We start from the raw sequence: 18,999 nt of genomic DNA, 5'->3' as shown, positions 1-18,999 counted from the left end.
ACAACGAGTCCCATATTACATATACTAGTACGTTATAGACTTATGGATTTTGTTTTAGCATTTACTTACTGTTGTAACCGAGCATAGCCCACAATCGTGTCGGGCTCGGCACGGTGTATCGCGGGCTATCCACTATCCTTCAATCCGCTAATTTGTTGTTACATCTCATTTACGTAATCTTACCAAGCGCTCAAAAACCCTCTCGCAGTGCAGTTGCAATATCAACCTTGATACTGGACAGTAAAGTGCACATTAGTTTGGCCGGAATGATTCTTATTTAATATCTTGTCGGTGTTAAACAACGTTGTGGTTAATATGTATTTTTACCGGAATACTTTTTATACAGTGAGGCTCAGATAGCGCTTGCAAATTACTTTCGAGACATTAGTTTTAGTTCATTCGTCATTGCGTGCATGGTAGATGTCGCTAGGGTGCCTCCCTAAAATGTCCATATGGTGCAAATATTTGCTGTCCCTGGTTGAGGTCTTGGTAGCTCAAATGGCAGAGCACGGGGCTAATGATCCAGTGATCGTGAGTTCAAGTCTCACCTAAGACAGTAATTTTTTTCCAAGTTTAAATTTATTTCTCCTTGGCTGAGGTCTTGGGAGCTCAGATGGCAGAGCACTGGGTTCTAGATCCAGTGGTCGTGAGTTAAAGTCTCACCCAATACAGTATTTTTTTCCACGTTAATATTTATTCAGAGCTGAATTATACACGATTAACGCATTCACTGCCAGGGGGCGTGGCCTAGGAACAAACTTGTATGACGGTGGACGCACATGTGCGTCGGGGGCAGTGAATGTGTTAAGTCATGTTTAAAAAAAAATGTCAAAAAATCGTGGAATATAAAAATTGTTTGCTTGTCGAATGTACATCCAATGCCAATGCTCCCTAACATCTAGAACTTCCTGGATTTTTTTTATTAGGAATATTTCCGGTAACGGTAACTTTCCAGCACCACATCACTAGTAACGAGCTCGAACTCAAAGGCTTGGTAACTAAATACATACTTACCTAGTCTTTTGCTTTTGCGTCTCTTTATCGGTTTTCGCTTACGCTAGTGAATCCATAAAATTTTGTTTGGCCATTTTGAAGATGCTCGGCGATAGTCCGTATTGGCTTTAAAGTTTAAGATCTTTGTTTACGCTTAAATAGATTTTATGGCAGATATACAAGAGACAAGCGTATTGGTATATAATAAAAATATATGGGAAGCTATAGAACTAAGAAAGCTAAGAAATTAGAACTTATTTTATGATACAACAACTTTCAACAAGATAAAAATACAAAAAAGAAAGAGAAGGCACAGTCAAAGAATTTAATTTCCTATCCATTTTGTACTTTTCCACAGTGATAACAGTATGAAGTATCTAGCGATTCTAGCGACTTTCAAATTGAATGTCACTGTGACAAGGTACGAAATGGGTGGGCTAAGAACTGCGATAACGTAAAAGATACGACGAATTGTCAGCTTTTAAAGCTGCTGCAGATACATAATGAGGGTTTCCGCGATCGAGATTTTCACTAGATGACAGCACCGGGACGAGGTCTTTTTGACAGCTGCTGTCAAAATCCACCAATAAAAAAAACATGGTTAAACATGATTGGTGGATTATGACAGCTAGACCTCTCCCCACGATGCTGTCATATAGTGAAAAACTCGATCGCGCAAACCCTCATTACGCTAGCTTATCATCAACGACCTTATACCATAAGTACAGCATAATCGTGGCACATATTGTTATAAATATACCGTTTTAACACGAATAAAGTAGAGGGTTGAAACGATACAAAGGCGAACATTCTTAGCTCGAAGTTTCCTTAAGTTTGAAACAATCGCCTGCCCGTGGTTACAAAAGTACAAGACTTCACACTTACTTTTATACGTTGTGTTCTTATTGCACTCCTATAGCTTCTTTGACATTTACAGAGACGAATAAGTGAAATAATAACAATTTTTCGCCCAAATAATTTTACATTAGTGAATAAACTTTTCAAATAAAAAAATCAAATCAAAATTATTTTATTGCACGGTTATGGGCTTACAAAGGTAGGTAATAACTGTTTCATGTTCGCTATCTCCTGCTTTATAAAGGCGTACAGTTATTGGCTATATGCAGACATAGAAGTTTTTGTGGCATTAACGAGTGTTTGAGAAAATGTAACATCGATAAATCTGTTATCGATAAGTCTGTAACACATTAATCATTTTATTAAAAGATACCGACAAATCTTAAGAACGCAAATCAATTACAAACTGGTACATAATTTCTTTATTACTATATTTAGTGTACTTCAAAATAAAAAGGTAAACTGTAGTCTACAGTGCCAAAAGAATAAAAAACTAACAAAATATCAAAGAAGATATCGAACGTATTGTCACAGAATAACTAATAGTATAACCGTACAGAAAATTCACTCCTTCACAAAAGTCAGATTTAGGTATAAAATTATACCAGTACTTGCCGGCTGCAACAAAATTGTAACTTATAACCGCGCACGAACCGTGAATCTTCTTTGCGCGAGCGCCATGTGACACGACTATCGTGCCCGCCGGCCAAATGTACTATAGTCCAATAATAACTCGAATATCTATTTATTATTTGAATGACACAGTTCTGAGGCTGAAGATATTATTATTTTCATAAATGGGAGACAATCCGAGATAAATCAAAAAAACATTGATATTCATACTTTATTGAAATTGTGAGCAGTAATTGTATTGGACTACAGTACGGCTACCGTGAGTTAACATTTGACGTTTACTCTAGCGACCGCGTGAACTCGATCGTAGTCCATCTCACTCGCATTGATGTAAATTGGTGCGATCGAGATGGACTACGAACTGCGATAGAGTTCATGCATTCGCTAGCGTAAATGTCAATTGCCAACTTATGGTAGCCGTACAGTTGGGTTGTTTTATGGTCGTGAAATAGTAAAGATGTAACTAGAAGAAACCTATAATATTATGTCTGATATGTTGCACACATTACGATTAATAATTCACTCTCTTATCCAAGCGTGTTGGGTACTTAGTTTAGTAGAATGGGTTTTGGTGATTTAACGCTTCTCTCAGCCATACATCGTACGAATAATTCGTACGCGAAATATATTCATGGATATCTTGGTTACGTTAGATTTATTGTACAGCTATTTGAGAATCGTTAGATTAGACGCTCCCTTTGAAGGATGACTCACGCTAGACCGGGCCGGGGCTGGGCCGGAGCTTTCGGTGCTTCATTTTCTATGGAAAGCACCACGTGATCACCGATCAGCCGTCATAGCAAATGACATGTCGAACGCCTCGGCCCGGGCACGGCCCGGTCTAGCGTGTCATCCTTTATGCATCTCGCTTGAACCGAAGCTGTATTTTTATGTCCCGGATACTAAAATGACAGCCTCAATTAGTGATTTGCCGTTACCGGTAAAATACCCAAGGTGGTAAAATACCCAGTAATGTTACCGGTAATATTACCCAGAATCAGTAATTTACGGTAATATTCAAATTAAGTAAATGTCAACATAAGTTGTTTTACATTAAATCATTACTTGTCAACAAATGCATCATACGAAGTGCAAAAAATCAACATAGGTTTACTTTTCTAGTAAATTCCCAAAACTACTGGTAATTTTCCCAATGTTACTCGGTATTTTACCAATATTACTAGGAAGTATTCCCCTTGTCTGGGCAAGTGGGCATAGTCAAAACCAGTTCCAGTCAAAACCACTCAATGAATAATACTAGAATTTTAGTAAAACTAAAACGAAAATGTAAAAATCACATTGATTTAATAATAATCATCACATTTTTATGAGTAGGTAAGGTGTAGTTCAATGACATTGTTTTTATACGTTATTTATTCATTAATTTTTTATAGCTTAATTGATATAATTATATTCTTTTGAGCGTGTATATTTGTTTCTTTTTTAATTTTTATTTTATATATTTTATATATTTTATTTTATTTATTTTATTCATTTTATTCATTTTATTCATTTTATTCATTTTATTCATTTTATTCATTTTATTCATTTTATTCATTTTATTCATTTTATTCATTTTATTCATTTTATTCATTTTATTCATTTTATTCATTTTATTCATTTTATTCATTTTATTCATTTTATTCATTTTATTCATTTTATTCATTTTATTCATTTTATTCATTTTATTCATTTTATTCATTTTATTCATTTTATTCATTTTATTCATTTTATTCATTTTATTCATTTTATTCATTTTATTCATTTTATTCATTTTATTCATTTTATTCATTTTATTCATTTTATTCATTTTATTCATTTTATTCATTTTATTCATTTTATTCATTTTATTCATTTTATTCATTTTATTCATTTTATTCATTTTATTCATTTTATTCATTTTATTCATTTTATTCATTTTATTCATTTTATTCATTTTATTCATTTTATTCATTTTATTCATTTTATTCATTTTATTCATTTTATTCATTTTATTCATTTTATTCATTTTATTCATTTTATTCATTTTATTCATTTTATTCATTTTATTCATTTTATTCATTTTATTCATTTTATTCATTTTATTCATTTTATTCATTTTATTCATTTTATTCATTTTATTCATTTTATTCATTTTATTCATTTTATTCATTTTATTCATTTTATTCATTTTATTCATTTTATTCATTTTATTCATTTTATTCATTTTATTCATTTTATTCATTTTATTCATTTTATTCATTTTATTCATTTTATTCATTTTATTCATTTTATTCATTTTATTCATTTTATTCATTTTATTTATTTTATTTATTTTATTTATTTTATTTATTTTATTTATTTTATTTATTTTATTTATTTAGTGACATAATTAATGTAATGTAACGTTTATTTCAGACAAACAGTCCATATACATAAAAATTACAAAAAGAATTAAAAATAAATAATAAATCACAAATTCATTAAATTAAATTAACTTAACACTTAAGTCATAATAAAATTAAATTATTAAAATTCAAAAATTCAAAATTCACATTTAGACATTACAAATTAAATAAAAATTAAAATAAAAACAAATATAAATTTAAAGTCGGTATGTCAAGGTTAATATAATATAAGCATGTCCAGATAGAAAATTTTGAAATTTTGAAAATTAAATAGTATAAATTATTAAATTAAACTAAACTATGCTATACAATCCGGGGCCTGACATGTAGGGCGATAAGCACTTTAGTGAGTGGACAGTCTAAACGGTTTGCTAATGCGTTGAGGATGCTATTGGAGCTGGACCGCGCCCTGCGTGCCATCGAGGCGACCCTTTTACGCATAATGGCGTGAAAACCATCCGTGCGCGCCTCTGCGAACATGGCTGACGCACTACAGTAGCGCGGCAATCCCAACAGCATCCTGAACGCATTATTATATTGAACTCGGAGGGCATTGATGGTCCGCTGCGTATAGTTGACCCACAGGCTACAGGTATAGAATGACTGACAGAAAGCTCTAAAGAGCGTCGTTTTTACTTCTGTAGTACACCTCGCAAACCTGCGCGCCAACATGTTGCTCCGGACCGCCAATGCCCGACGCTCCCTTTCCACGTCAATGTTGTCCGAAAGATCGTCAGTGACCCAGTGACCCAGGTATTTGAATTTTGACACTTGCGTTAGTTGCGTTCCGCCTAGTGTAGCGGGCGGCACTGTGTCAACTTTGCTACCGCGCGGATTAAACACTAGCAACTCGCTCTTTTTCGAGTTGTACCTGAGTCCATGGGCCCCCGCGTAGTCCTCGCACACACTGATTAGCTTCCTGAGAGCGCCAATCGATGGACTCAGCAGCACCATATCGTCCGCGTAACTGATATTATTGACACATGTTCCATCAATAGAACATCCGATTTTGGTTCTGCTGAGCTCAACGATTAACGTGTTCATATATAAATTAAATAATTTTGGTGACGTCAGCCCCCCCTGCCTTACACCGCATTCCAACCGATACAAGTCCGAGCGCGAGTCCGCCCACCTGACGAAGTTCGTTTGGTTATTGTACCAGTACTTAAACATGTCAATAACATCACCAGGCAGGTCAGTCTCGCACTCTAACTTGCTCCACAGAACGTCGTAGGCAACCAAATCGAAAGCTTTTGATAAGTCTAGGAAGCACGCATACACTGGTGTCTTCCTATCAGTGTAGTACTGTACAGTTTGCTTGAGACACAACACCGCGGACTCCGTGGACAAGCCAGTTTTGAAGCCAAATTGTGCGTCGTGCAACTTGAAATGCTTCGTAAGTATTCTATCAAGCAAACTGTCCAGTACCTTAGCTACTATGGTCGCTAACGAGATGGGCCTATAGTTGGAACTATCGGCTATGTCACCGGTTTTGTTTTTCACGAGAGGAACGACTATTGTTTTCGTCAAGTCATTAGGTAAGTAAGAGTGCCTCATGCAAAGTGTGAAAAACATAGCCAGTACTCTCGGCAGGTGAGGTCCCGCGTGTTGCAGGTGCCAAATTAAGCCAAAAAAAAAAACTGGTTGTCAACCTGACAAATCGGCTCCTTATTTAATATTTATTTTCACCATATTTTCGATTTCTTTGCCCCTGCAGTACCAATACCTGTGCCACAAATATTTCACTGTTCACGCACGCATGTGGGCAAAGTTCAGAACATCATATTTTGGAAAATCTGCAATCTTTTCTTCGTGTTTTTAACTGACTCAACAATGACAACAAACAAGGAGGCTGATGCGCTGCGCTGCTAGGCAACGAAACGTACCGCACATGCTCCGCCCGAAAGCTCGCCATGCGCCGACTCCGACTGTGTTTGCTTGCTGACAGCTACTGCCAACTTTACTGTCAGCTTTGTTTATCTCCAGGACTATCCAGAACTTCGCATAGTTTATACATTCGTGTCGTGTTTTTATACTATTCATTTTAGTTTTTTATTGTACTTTTAAGTTTTAAATAGATATCAAGGGATGTCACTTCCAGGCGGTAATGCATCTCTGATCACTGTCAACGACGACTGCTCTCAAAAGTTGCAATGTTCTCTGTGCTCCCAACCCAAATATTTTAAGAACCAACATGGCCTTAGTGTACACTTGGGCAAAAAACACAAATCCCCAGATACCCCTATGAATGCGGACCATCCAATTTCAATAGATACTTTAGACCCCCCAGTTACATACGATATTTCAGAAACCTTAAGTCGCCTAAAACATACCATTCGTATTATCAAACGAGTCCCGAGAGGCGCAAGAGTATCGGTTGCACAAAAACTTACTTCTTTGTTACAAAATGTTGTGTCCGAAAACTCCTACCAGGCCTGGGAGCAACTACTCACCTTCCCCTATCGAACCTTACATATAACCGACCAGAACAAAACTACATCTCTTACGGCTAAAATAAAACATAACTGTCAACATCCACATCCCCTCGAGGACCTCCACAGAATAGCTCCAAAACATAACACATCTTTATTTAAAAATATTGAAAACAAAGTAGGGGAAGGTGACATTAGAGGAGCAGCTCGTCTACTTTTTTCAACAGATTGTATTGCTCCTAATAACCAGGAAACTCTTTCAGCTTTAAAAACCAAGCATCCATCGCCATCAACAAACCAAATCCTCCCGGATCCACCAGATTTATCAACACCTCCCCTCACTACCTCTACCGATGGGGTCCTTAAAGCTATCATGTCCTTTCAGAGCGGCTCAGCCAGTGGGCTGGATGGGTTGACTCCACAACACCTCAAGGACCTCCTCGCACATAGTTCAGGCAACGACGGCGAGCTGCTCCTCAAGTCACTGGCAGACCTAAGCAACCTTATGCTATCGGGAAAAATACCTACAGAAGTTACGAGCACACTGTACGGCGCCAACTTGTGTGCGCTTTTGAAAAAGGGTGGTGGCATCAGGCCAATTGCTGTGGGTACAACATATCGCCGTCTTGTAGCTAAAATCGGCTGCACTGCTATATCCCGCCCTCTAAGCGAGTACTTCCAGCCTACCCAATTGGGTTTCGGTTCAAAGGGGGGTTGTGAAGCCGCGGTCCATGCACTCAGAACTCATATAACGCAAACCTCTGGTAAGGTCCTGTTGAAGGTGGACGTAAAAAATGCTTTTAACAGTGTCGACAGAGCTGTCCTCTTGGAACAAACACGCATAAAAGTACCACAAATTTATAACTATATTTGGCAATGCTACAGCAGCGCCTCCCAATTACTTTTTAAAGAAAACCATCTCTCCTCAGCCGTAGGCTGCCAACAAGGCGACCCGCTTGGCCCCGCGCTTTTCAGTTTAGCGATTCACCCAATAATAGTAAAATTAAATTCCAAATTTAATGTATGGTACTTAGACGACGGCACCCTAGGAGGTGATGTAAGCGAAGTTCTAGACGATTTTCGCGTTTTAATAGAAGAATTCCGCGGTATCGGATTAGAACTGAACTCTTCTAAATGTGAACTTTTCTTTTCCGATACATGTCTAGACAAAGATTTCGTACTTTCTAAATTCCGTCGTCTTGCTCCTAGTATTCAAATTACGGAGAAAAGCTCACTTCACCTCCTAGGGGCACCTGTGTTGGACGAATCATTTTCAGATTTTTTAGAGAATAAAATTAAAAACCTCAACGAAGTTTCGGATCGCATGTCCAGAATTAATGCTCATGTAGCGTACACCGTTATCCGATACTGCCTTTTCGTACCAAAATTCACTTACGTTCTAAGGTGCAGTCATTTTTGGAAATTTCCCACTCTTTTAGAAAAAATCGATAAAATTATTCAAAATCTATTAATTTCAGTTAATAAACTTGGAAGACCGCTCATGGACCCAAGCTTCCCTGCCAATACGGCATGGTGGCCTGGGTATCAGAAAAGTGTCCAGCGTATCGCTCCCTGCATTTCTGTCCTCAACAAATAGTTCACAGGTACTAGTTTCTAAAATTCTAAAGGCCCCAATCGACCAATTAAACATACCTTTTAATTTAGAGGCCAGAAATGCATGGAGTGATTCTTGCCCAAACACTGACCTGCCCGATAATCCCAATTCACAGCGTCTTTGGGACGAGCCGCTTTGTAGGCTGGTACGGCATAATCTGTATCAAACGGCAACCAGCCTTCATGAGCGCGCTCGCCTGCTCGCCGCTTCCGAGTGGGAATCCGGGCAGTGGCTCCAAGCCCTGCCTTCAACTGGAACACTTTTGGACAACTCCACCTTCCGCCTCTCCGTCGCTCTCCGCCTGGGAGTGAACTGTGTTTCCCCACATCGCTGTCGCTGCGGTGACCCAGTTGACCGGTTGGGCCACCATGGTCTATCCTGCGGTAGAAGCGCTGGGCGTGCCCCCCGCCATGCCAGCCTTAATGATATCATCCGTCGGGCCTTAGCCAGTGCGGGGGCACCGGCAGTTTTAGAACCTACCGGCCTCGCCCGCGATGACGGTAAAAGACCCGACGGTATGACCCTAGTGCCGTGGAAGATGGGACGGCCGCTGGTTTGGGACGCAACCTGTGCCGACACCCTAGCGCTGTCCCATCTCCACGGCACTGCAGTGAAGGCTGGCTCGGCTGCCAACTCGGCCGAGCTTCTCAAGCGGCGAAAGTATGCAGCCATAAATAGTGGCTGCATATTTGAGCCGTTTGGGGTTGAGACTATGGGGCCTTGGGGGAAAAGCGCCCACAGGGTTTTCAGGGGATCTATATCTGAATCCCTAAAGTCTTTTCTCCTATCTTTGCATTCCCTAATATTGTATGTCATAATGATCAGTTGTCCTAACACTCGTATACCCTAATTTTGGTTTCCCTATTATCGAATGGCCGATTTTTTTTTTGTCCTAATATGGTTTTCCCTAATGGCACTTTCCATATTGAGTATTTATCCTAATGTTATGTAGCATAATTCTTTTTTTGCCTAATTATTGTTAGGCCTAAAAATTATATATCCTAACCATCATGTTACCTAATTTTACTTAGCCTATCGTTGATTGACCTAACACTCGTATGCCCTAATTTTGATTTCCCTCCTAACCTAACCCACTTTTATGGCAGCACTTCGTTTTTGCGAGGATCACAGTTCTAACCTAACCTAACCCACTTTTGTGGCAGCAGTTCGTTTTTGCGACGATCATAGTTCTAACCTAACCTAACCCACTTTTGTGGCAGCAGTTCGTTTTTGCGAGGATCACAGTTCTAACCTAACCTAACCCACTTTTGTGGCAGCAGTTCGTTTTTGCGAGGATCACAGTTCTACCCTAACCTAACCCACTTTTGTGGCAGCAGTTCGTTTTTGAAAGGATCGTAGTTCTAACCTAACCTAGTTTTAACAGCAGTTCGTTTTTACGATGGTCGCAGTTCTAACTTAACCTAACCCAATTTTGTGGCAGCAGTTCGTTTTTACGAGGGTCACAGTTCTAGCCTAACCTAACCCACTTTGGTGGCAACAGTTCGTTACCATTCATTATGGAAAGTAATTGTTATGATAATTAATCAATAGGAAAAGTAACTGTTATGACAATTGATAATTAGGGCAATAGCCATTAGGTCAAAACAGTAAGAGCATATTATTTTATGCCAAACATTGTTAGGGATTTCGAAGAATATGGTAAAAAACATTAGGGATCTTGATAGTTATGGTACAAATGCTTAGGACAAATTAATCTTAGGCTAATCATTACATTATGGAAAATAATCGTTATGACAATTGATCGTTAGGGCATGTGCCCATTAGGACAAACCAGTTAGGGCAAGGGACTTTAGGATAAACGTTGTTAGGGATTCAGAATGACACCCAACGAATGTAGCCGCAGGTTAGTCGAGTTGACGCGTGACCAGAGGGCTGGGTCATATCTAGCGCAGCGGATCAGCATTGCCATACAACGTGGCAATGCTGCCAGCCTTCTGGGCACGCTGCCAATAGACGGCGATTTGGGGCAAATTTTCTATTTATAGTTTTATTTTTAGGCTTAGTTTTAATTTTAGTTTTTAACTTTAGTTTTTAATTTTAATTTTTGACTGTGTTTTTAAATAATATATATATGGAAAGTAAAATAATTTGCCTAATAAAATTAAGCCATTTCTACATGTTTTAAATTAAATTAATTCATTTATAACGTAAGCGTTCAAGTACGAGTAATCGAGTATATTACCCGCTTTTGGGAATATTACCGGGAAGAATGGTAATTTACTGGTAATATTCCCAAATGGTAAAATACCGGTAATGGTATTTTACTCTCGGCACATCACTAGCCTCAATAAACGACTCCACTGGAAGTCCAATATTACGCCAATTCTCGGGATTAGTTGCCAAGCGGACCCCAGGCTCCCGTGAGCCGTGGCAAAAAGCCGGGATAACGCGAGGAAAATGATGACAGGACTCGACTGGAAACTTAAAAGATTCGGAACTTAAAAAAAATAACTATTCGAATTCTTCAAATTTACGCTCAAAAGGCTCGAGTTCCTACCAACACTACTTGGAAGCTACGAATAGATGCCTAACACAGCGCGAGCGCCGCATTCAGTGATATTTTTAGTTGTTCAGTGTTAACTGTTAGCTCACGACCTGCTAAACCTCGGCCATGGCGACTGGCGAGAGCTATCGCAAGACCGAGAGGCATGGCGTGATCTGACCGTCTAGCATAAGTTGCGTTCTCGCGCGGGAGTCCATACCTGAAGTCGCGCTAGATGTATGGAGTCACGCGCGAGAACGCAACTTATGCTAGCAGGTCTGGTGTCGGAAGCCATCAGAGCCTCTACCATCAGTTTTGAGATTGACATAACGCTCACGTCTACGTAATTTACTTTCTGTACATCTCGCTTGCACTAATATGCGAGTACGAGCGAGATGCATAGAAAGTAAGTTACGTAGACGTGAGCGTATATTTCAATGTAAAAACTGATGGTAGACGTACTGGACTCACTTTGGGTCGTTGCGTCACCGTAGTAAGTACCCAAGTAGCACAGATAGCTCTATAACTACTCACTTTTAGTTCTATCTAACGCTCTGTGCGTATTAAGACACTTATAAGAGCACACTCGTGGTCCTACAGCTGTATAATAGATCTCAGTGATATTTATATAGCTTAGGGCTGATTAAAAACTGCATTACGGCTCTGAAAACTACCATTAATACGCAAAGAGTGATATAAAGGTATATTTGCTACGACCCTATACAGCTTTAAGGGTTATCAAATGCTTTAACCGTTATAAGGTCCGTTTAGTGGATAAAATTACGCCATGTGCTGTATAAGGAGGTAATTGTGGACTTTTATTACGTTGACTTATTAAGGGAGCACAAGTGAACTATTATGAAGCTAATAGACGTATAAAAGAACACATGTGGCACATAATACAGCTTATCGCTTAACATGTTTACCGCTAAGCAGCTTTTATTACACTGACTTTTAAGGGAGCACGAGTGAACTAATATGAAGCCAATAGACGTATAATGGAACACACGTTGCGCATAATACAGCTTATCGCTGAACATGTTTACCGCTAAGCAGCTTTTATTACGCTGACTTTTAAGGGAGCATGAGTGGAGTAATATGAAGCCAATAGACGTATAAATGGAACACATGGGGCGCATAATACAGCTTATAGCTGAACATGTTTACCGCTAAGCAGCTTTTATTATTCTAACTTTTTAAGGAAACACGAATGAACTATTATGAAGCCAATAGACGTATAATGGAACACATGGGGCGCATAATACAGCTTATCGCTGAACATGTTTACCGCTAAAGCAGCTTTTATTTCGCTGACTTATTATAAGGGAGAACGAGTGAACTATTATGAAACCAATAGACGTATAATCGAACACATGTGGCGCATAATACGGCTTAGCGCTGAACATGTTTACCGCTAAGCAGCCTATTATACTACCATTGGGACTGTCTGCATAGCGGCTGTTTTAACGTTCACAAGATGCCTTATAACTGTTTAGAGGTTCACTAATGTATCGAAATAACGACTTGGACTTTATAGTGGTTCACTTAGTATCTTTATCAGATATATAACAGTCGTATGCTGCATATAAGAATTTTAACGGTTCACGTTGCTTTTTAACATTGACCGCCATTTTATTGTATATAACCTACAAAATTGAAATTGCTTTTCCAACTTTTAAGGGTAACAATAAGGTTTTGTGCCTGAGTTCTTAACCTAAATCATTAGTTTAGTACTTCCTATAACGTATTATTAACTTTTTATCTCATAATTCTGTCCAAACCACTGAAATAGTTTTTACACATAGCTTATTTATATCATTAATTTAAATAAATACTGATTATTTTCGTGGCGCACTGAAATTTTCTTAGATAATGTATATATATAATGTCAATAAACTTGCATTCCCAAACATCTTTCTCGTATTAATATATAAAAGATCATGTATAAACATTTAACTAAACACTTTAACAAAATGACTTATGGTGTCATTGCGCTTAACATTTTTGCTTCAATATAAATATGTTCACCTCTGCGTTCTTCGTCACTATACTAAATAAAATAGCTGATTTTTAAGGCAGAGGTGTAAAAGTATGGTATTAATTATCTTTTATTCAGCCCAACGTCAATCTTTCCCGGTATTAGGGCGCACATGTGACATATTAGATGAATAAAGGGTAACTAGTGGTCTCTTAGTCTCTTACCCAGTCAATATACACCTCTTATAACTCCTGTTACCCCTTATAATTCTGTTAAATTGCTGCTACAACGCTCTTAAGTAGCTATGTGAACTTAAGGCTGCCTAATTTGTGCCCATTTAAGAGTTATAAAAGCTGAAAAGACGCTTATACAGCTCTTATGCAGCTTTTATATTCCAGCTTCAAGCGTATTCGTACTTCATTATGCGGCTGCTATACAGCTAATCTGTGCTAGTTGGGTACCTACCTAGTAAGTGTTAGTTACTCACAATAAAAACAATTGAACGTCTAGAATATTACACGACTCGTTTTTGTTTTTCTTTACTAGGACACATTTCTAAGACTTAATCCTTAAACGAAGCGCCAAAAAGAGTTGATGACAGTTTTGAGACACTTTTATTTGTTTTTTTTTTATTTTACTTCTTTTCACTCGAGCTATAAAGCGTCTTATTAGGTACTTGAGACGAACAAAAATGTTAACGAATTTGTTTTTAGTTTCTTTTCGAGATGGGTAACTTGAGCCACTTCACCTTTTCTGTAAGTCGAAGTTGTAAAAGAAATGTGTAAATTAAAAATGATTTAGTTGACAAATTAGAAATATGATTTAGGTACCTAATTTAAACACTTTACTTAAAAAACTTTACTGAAATAAAGGAATCAAAATGACTAGCGAAGCGATGTCATAGCTAGGATCTGATTGAAAATAAAAGTTGGCGTATTTCAATCTTGTGGTACCTACATATCGTGACTATTTTGAAAAAATCTCGTATACTTAGATACTCAAAGCTCGTATACCCTGATACTCAAAGTTGAAAGGCAGTAACTCTGTATGCACCCCATACATAGATACCACATTTTTATTTTGATTGACAATACACGATAAAGTTTTTTTTTTCATAATAATGCCGATATTATAGTCAATAAATCACAAATAACAATTATTAGTGTATAAAACTTATACTTGTATATACAGTTTAAGCAACCAAAGGTATACGATTTATATACGACATACCTACGCTAAATACGACAAAAAACTCTTCTTAATTTGGCTCTTTTCCCATTGCATCCAAACGGACACTCCTATTGCCAGGCGTGTCTCACTCCGCGATTTTGTCGCTTTGCTACAGTACGGTTACCATCAGTTTGTCACTGACGTAAACGCCGTCGAGAACGTAATTTACTTTCTATACATCTCGCTCGCACTCGCATATTAGTGCAAATGCAAACGGGATGTATAGAAAGTAAATTACGTTCTCGACGGCGTTTGTGTCAGTGAGAAACTGATGGTAACCGTACAGGTAGCTAAAAGTACATCCGTTCGGCCCCAATTTTGGGGTTTGCCATAAGCCGCGCATGGCGCTGTCGCCACCTAGCGGCCATATCTGTGCTGATCGTAACAGACGCGTTTTGTTAGAGAGTGAGTCTTCTGTACTTAGTACTATTATTTATTCTGTGCTATTGCTACATTTGCTACCATACCCAAGAATTGGCACAAGTGCTAGTTTTTATGGAATCTACTGTCATCTAACCTTGTAACACAAATTGGAAATTATTATGTTTGAGTATTTTCCTGTTTTCTGCGATACTTTCCTGCACCGAAAAGTTATCTTCAATAAAAACAATTTATTTATCATTTTCGTAACTCAACTTTCCTAAAACTATGGCAACCGAGTATAAATAGGGAATATTACGTAAATACATAAATTACCTTGTCAATTAGGTAAGAGACAAGGGAAATTGCCTTCTTAAGGTAAAATGTGGGACGCGCCTTTTGACTCTCGAGATTTATCGCGAGGAGGGTAAGTATTTACCGTGTGCGTATTTCTAAAAGGATTCAGACTTCAGAGTGCCTACCGCGAACCACGTTCGACATGTTGCCTCCCTGTCACACTTAGGTACGAATTTACAAGTGCGATAGAGAGGCAACACGTCAAACGTGCGCGGTAGGCCCGCAGGTTTAAGAACCAATCGAGGAACTGACAGGCGAAATGCTACTTTGTTATTTTGGTATACAGTTCGTTTTTGACTGTTTGAAGATGGGTTCAGATGATTTAATGATGATTCGCGTATGAAATGTACTTAAGTGTGCTTAAACCACCTTGCAGACAACAAGGCATAGATTAAGCAAGAGGAATAGGTAATATTTTATTTACTTATATGTATTGGATTGTTTGACAATGGCACCTAAAACTCAAAGCCAATAAGATCTTGGTAGCGAACTAATAAGTAATTTAGCTAAAATCACTTAGTTGAGGTTTAGATTAAAATCAGCAGTCTCCCTGAGTCTCATCTATTTTACTTTATTACATACTTACGTAAGGCCAAGCGTGGCTCACTCCGCGATTTCGTCGCGTCGCTACAAGTACATGCGGCCCACACCAATTTTGGTGTCTAGCAGTAGGTTGCCGCGCACCCCTACGGAACGGACGCCTGCTCGAGCTTGCGTCACCTTGCGGTCATATCTGTTGTAATAGACGCGTTTTATTAGAGAGTGAACCTTCTGCACCTAGTACTATTATTTATTGTGTGGTAAAGCTGTTATTTCTATTGGGGCAGAACATATACTAGGAATCCTCTAGACGGAGCTTAGAGCAATTATTTCATGAAACTGATGCTGCCGAAAATACAGGGGTGCGGGGGACGAGGTGAGCGAGTCCCGTGCTGTGATTGGTCCGTTCAAAGACACGAGCGTCACACAAAGACTTGATCGAAAATGGAGTAAAACTACCATATATTTGTGGCAGAAGGGGTAGCGCTACTATGCTCAGTCTGGAGGATGTCTTGTCTGTGGGGCAGAACTAACAAGCCACAAACTCAACAAACAACTCTAGACATCGGTGTCTCTTTATAAGAAACTTTACAACCAGTTTGATAACTTACATTATTGGTTCCCTACATAATTTGCCACTGAAAAGGTCCCTCAACCCCCAAGGGTCCATTCTTCACTTTTCATAGAGTACCTCCAGTAAGCACCGCATTTTCAAGCAAGTTCTAAAGGTACCGTTCGCCCCGTTCGGATGCAGAGGGTTTACCGCGAACCACATTCGACCTGTTGCCTCCCTGTCACTCTTACGTACGAATTTACAATGTGCGACAGTGAGGCAACACGTCGAACGTGTTTCGCGGTAGGCCCTCAGACTACACCAGCGTTACTGCTGCAGTATTGCGGCGCGACTTTGCTGCCAACTGAATTGCTGCTGCAAGTTGCATTTTATTTTATCCACAAGGGTGGCAAAGAAATTTGTTGCGATTTTGAGTTGTTTACTCATATGGGCTGATAAACTTTAGTTTTAAGTTATGATTTTGAATGTCAAATATTTATTTTGTAAATTGTAACAGTTAGTATTTTTGCCTACGTTCGTGTGGTGAAAAATGTTGTGTTTCACAAGGTAGCAAATTTTGTTTAACCCTCATGACTCAGCGAAGAAAGTATTTTTTGTTTTTACATTTTTTAAACTTATGAAGCCTATCGTGTGAATTCAACAGCTCACAGAGTCACTACATGAGCACATAGGCAAATAGGAGTACTGTTTAAATTAATGGTTCAAGGTTCAAGTCTCCCACCTAAGCAAGTCTCTCGGTCTCCCCCTACCTACTCGGATTACCATTGGAAGCTTTGCTTAGTGAACGCGAGTCCTTTACATGCTCTATCTAGTAAGCAATCTGTGGTCCTCGATTTCGTTACCGTTGGCCGAGTAACGTAGTGTTTCGGGATTTGATGAAGGTCGGACTCCGAGCGGTTTGAACCTTCAATTCAATACTTTATTTCCAAGAATATGGTACATACAATGTTGGTTAGTAAAAGGTGTTAGGTTAGCATATTCTGCCGGCATGCCTCGGCGTAGAAATATTTACATAACTATGTACATGAGGAGTAAAATTAAATATTAAAATTAAAATTCGGTGGCAGCATGGTTCCATTTTTATCGCTTGTCACTATGCCCGTCCCTTTCGCACTTACATACTTGTTAGAACGTGACAGGCATGGTGACAGGCGATAAAAATGCACCCATGCTGCCACCGCTGGACCGACGGGAAAATATAAAGGCACCTGCCGGCGATATTCACGAAAAGTAAATTGAGCGTAAATGGTCATAGTGAGGGGTTTTTCTCATCGTCTGATTCGTCTCGGTTTTGAAAGCTGTCCCAAACAACCGTATCAATCAAATATATACATTTATTTATCTGTATTAGAGCGTTTTTGAGCGTTTTTCATAAAAAAATGTACATTTCATTCATGTTTTAAAAATATTGACTTCTTGGTCTCATTCTACTCAGAATCATTTGTACATTCACGCCTCATACATGAAAAAGTGTGTCATGAAAAAGATAAAGATAAAGATCGTTTATTATTCAAGTAGGCATATTACAATGCGCTTATGAACGTCAAATAAAGCTACACCGGCTCCAACCCTACACCTCTGCCTCGAGAACACGTAGAGTTGTCCGATACGAGTACAAAGATGCAAAATATAACATAACGCCTATTTGTATGTATTTATTCATTGACTAGCTGTGCCCGCGGCTCCGCCCGCGTGGAATTCGGTCTGTGTCAGTAAGCGGCTAATTACTAATCCTAATTTCTCTCCCTCTCTCCTGGAGGCGGAACTTGAAGTAAAGTTGACAGATGGATATGCTAGAGGACTGCAGTCCAGATAAAATATTTTACAATTAGGTACCACTAAATAAAACTACACTCCAAAATCAATAGATTTTTTCGCCCTTATTCAAATTTTACACGTGATTTAAACGACAGAGTAGTAGATGTATATCGGACGATACAGTAAGGTATACGCGCGCGAGCGAAAGCGAACCGGCCTGCCTGGCTAGAGCGCCACTGAACGTGGTCTTCTTCAGACTCCTGAGGAAGACCACGTGCCCCTTGTAACCTCAATGCGTTGCGAGACTTTCGCGAATGATTGAATTTTTTTTTGGAAGGCGGTAATGCGTATTAAATGAGAGTCCCAAATCGTTTGACTCCGCAAACGACCAGTGCCGTTTTGATGCCCTAAGCATTTCTAGACCATGGTGCCCCCTCTCCCTAGGGTCATCGAGATTAGGTAAATTGAATTTTTTTGGTTAGTTGAGTGACGTTCATTGTCGCATTACAGCTGAGAATGGAAATTAGTCACATCATTTTATCACGAAAATTGACAGTGCTGCAGTAGTAACGTTGCAACAGAGTAATGCTGCTGCAGTCGCCATACCTTAGAAAGTAATTGAAAACGCGAGCGAAGCGAGCGCGCAAATTTTTCGATATATAAACGCAATTTGATAGACAGTTGTACATTTTTACTTTTAGTATGGAAATCAGTCACATCATTTTATCACGAAAATTGACAGTGCTGCAGCAGTAACGTTGCAACAGATTAATGCTGCTAC

General features: G+C 38.7%; 1 non-coding gene across 1 annotated transcript; it reads left to right on the top strand.

Moving 5' to 3' along the window:
* The first annotated feature begins 483 nt into the window (after positions 1–483).
* Positions 484–556, top strand: Trnai-aau (transfer RNA isoleucine (anticodon AAU)). Its single transcript has one exon. It is a non-coding gene; the product is annotated as a tRNA-Ile (tRNA).
* Positions 557–18,999: the final 18,443 nt, after the last annotated feature.

The sequence above is a fragment of the Cydia splendana genome, chromosome 14, assembly GCF_910591565.1.
Source record: "Cydia splendana chromosome 14, ilCydSple1.2, whole genome shotgun sequence".
NCBI classification, from domain to species: Eukaryota; Metazoa; Arthropoda; class Insecta; order Lepidoptera; family Tortricidae; genus Cydia; species Cydia splendana.
Note: the sequence above shows the minus strand (reverse complement) of the source record. Positions and strands in the feature narration are given on the sequence as shown.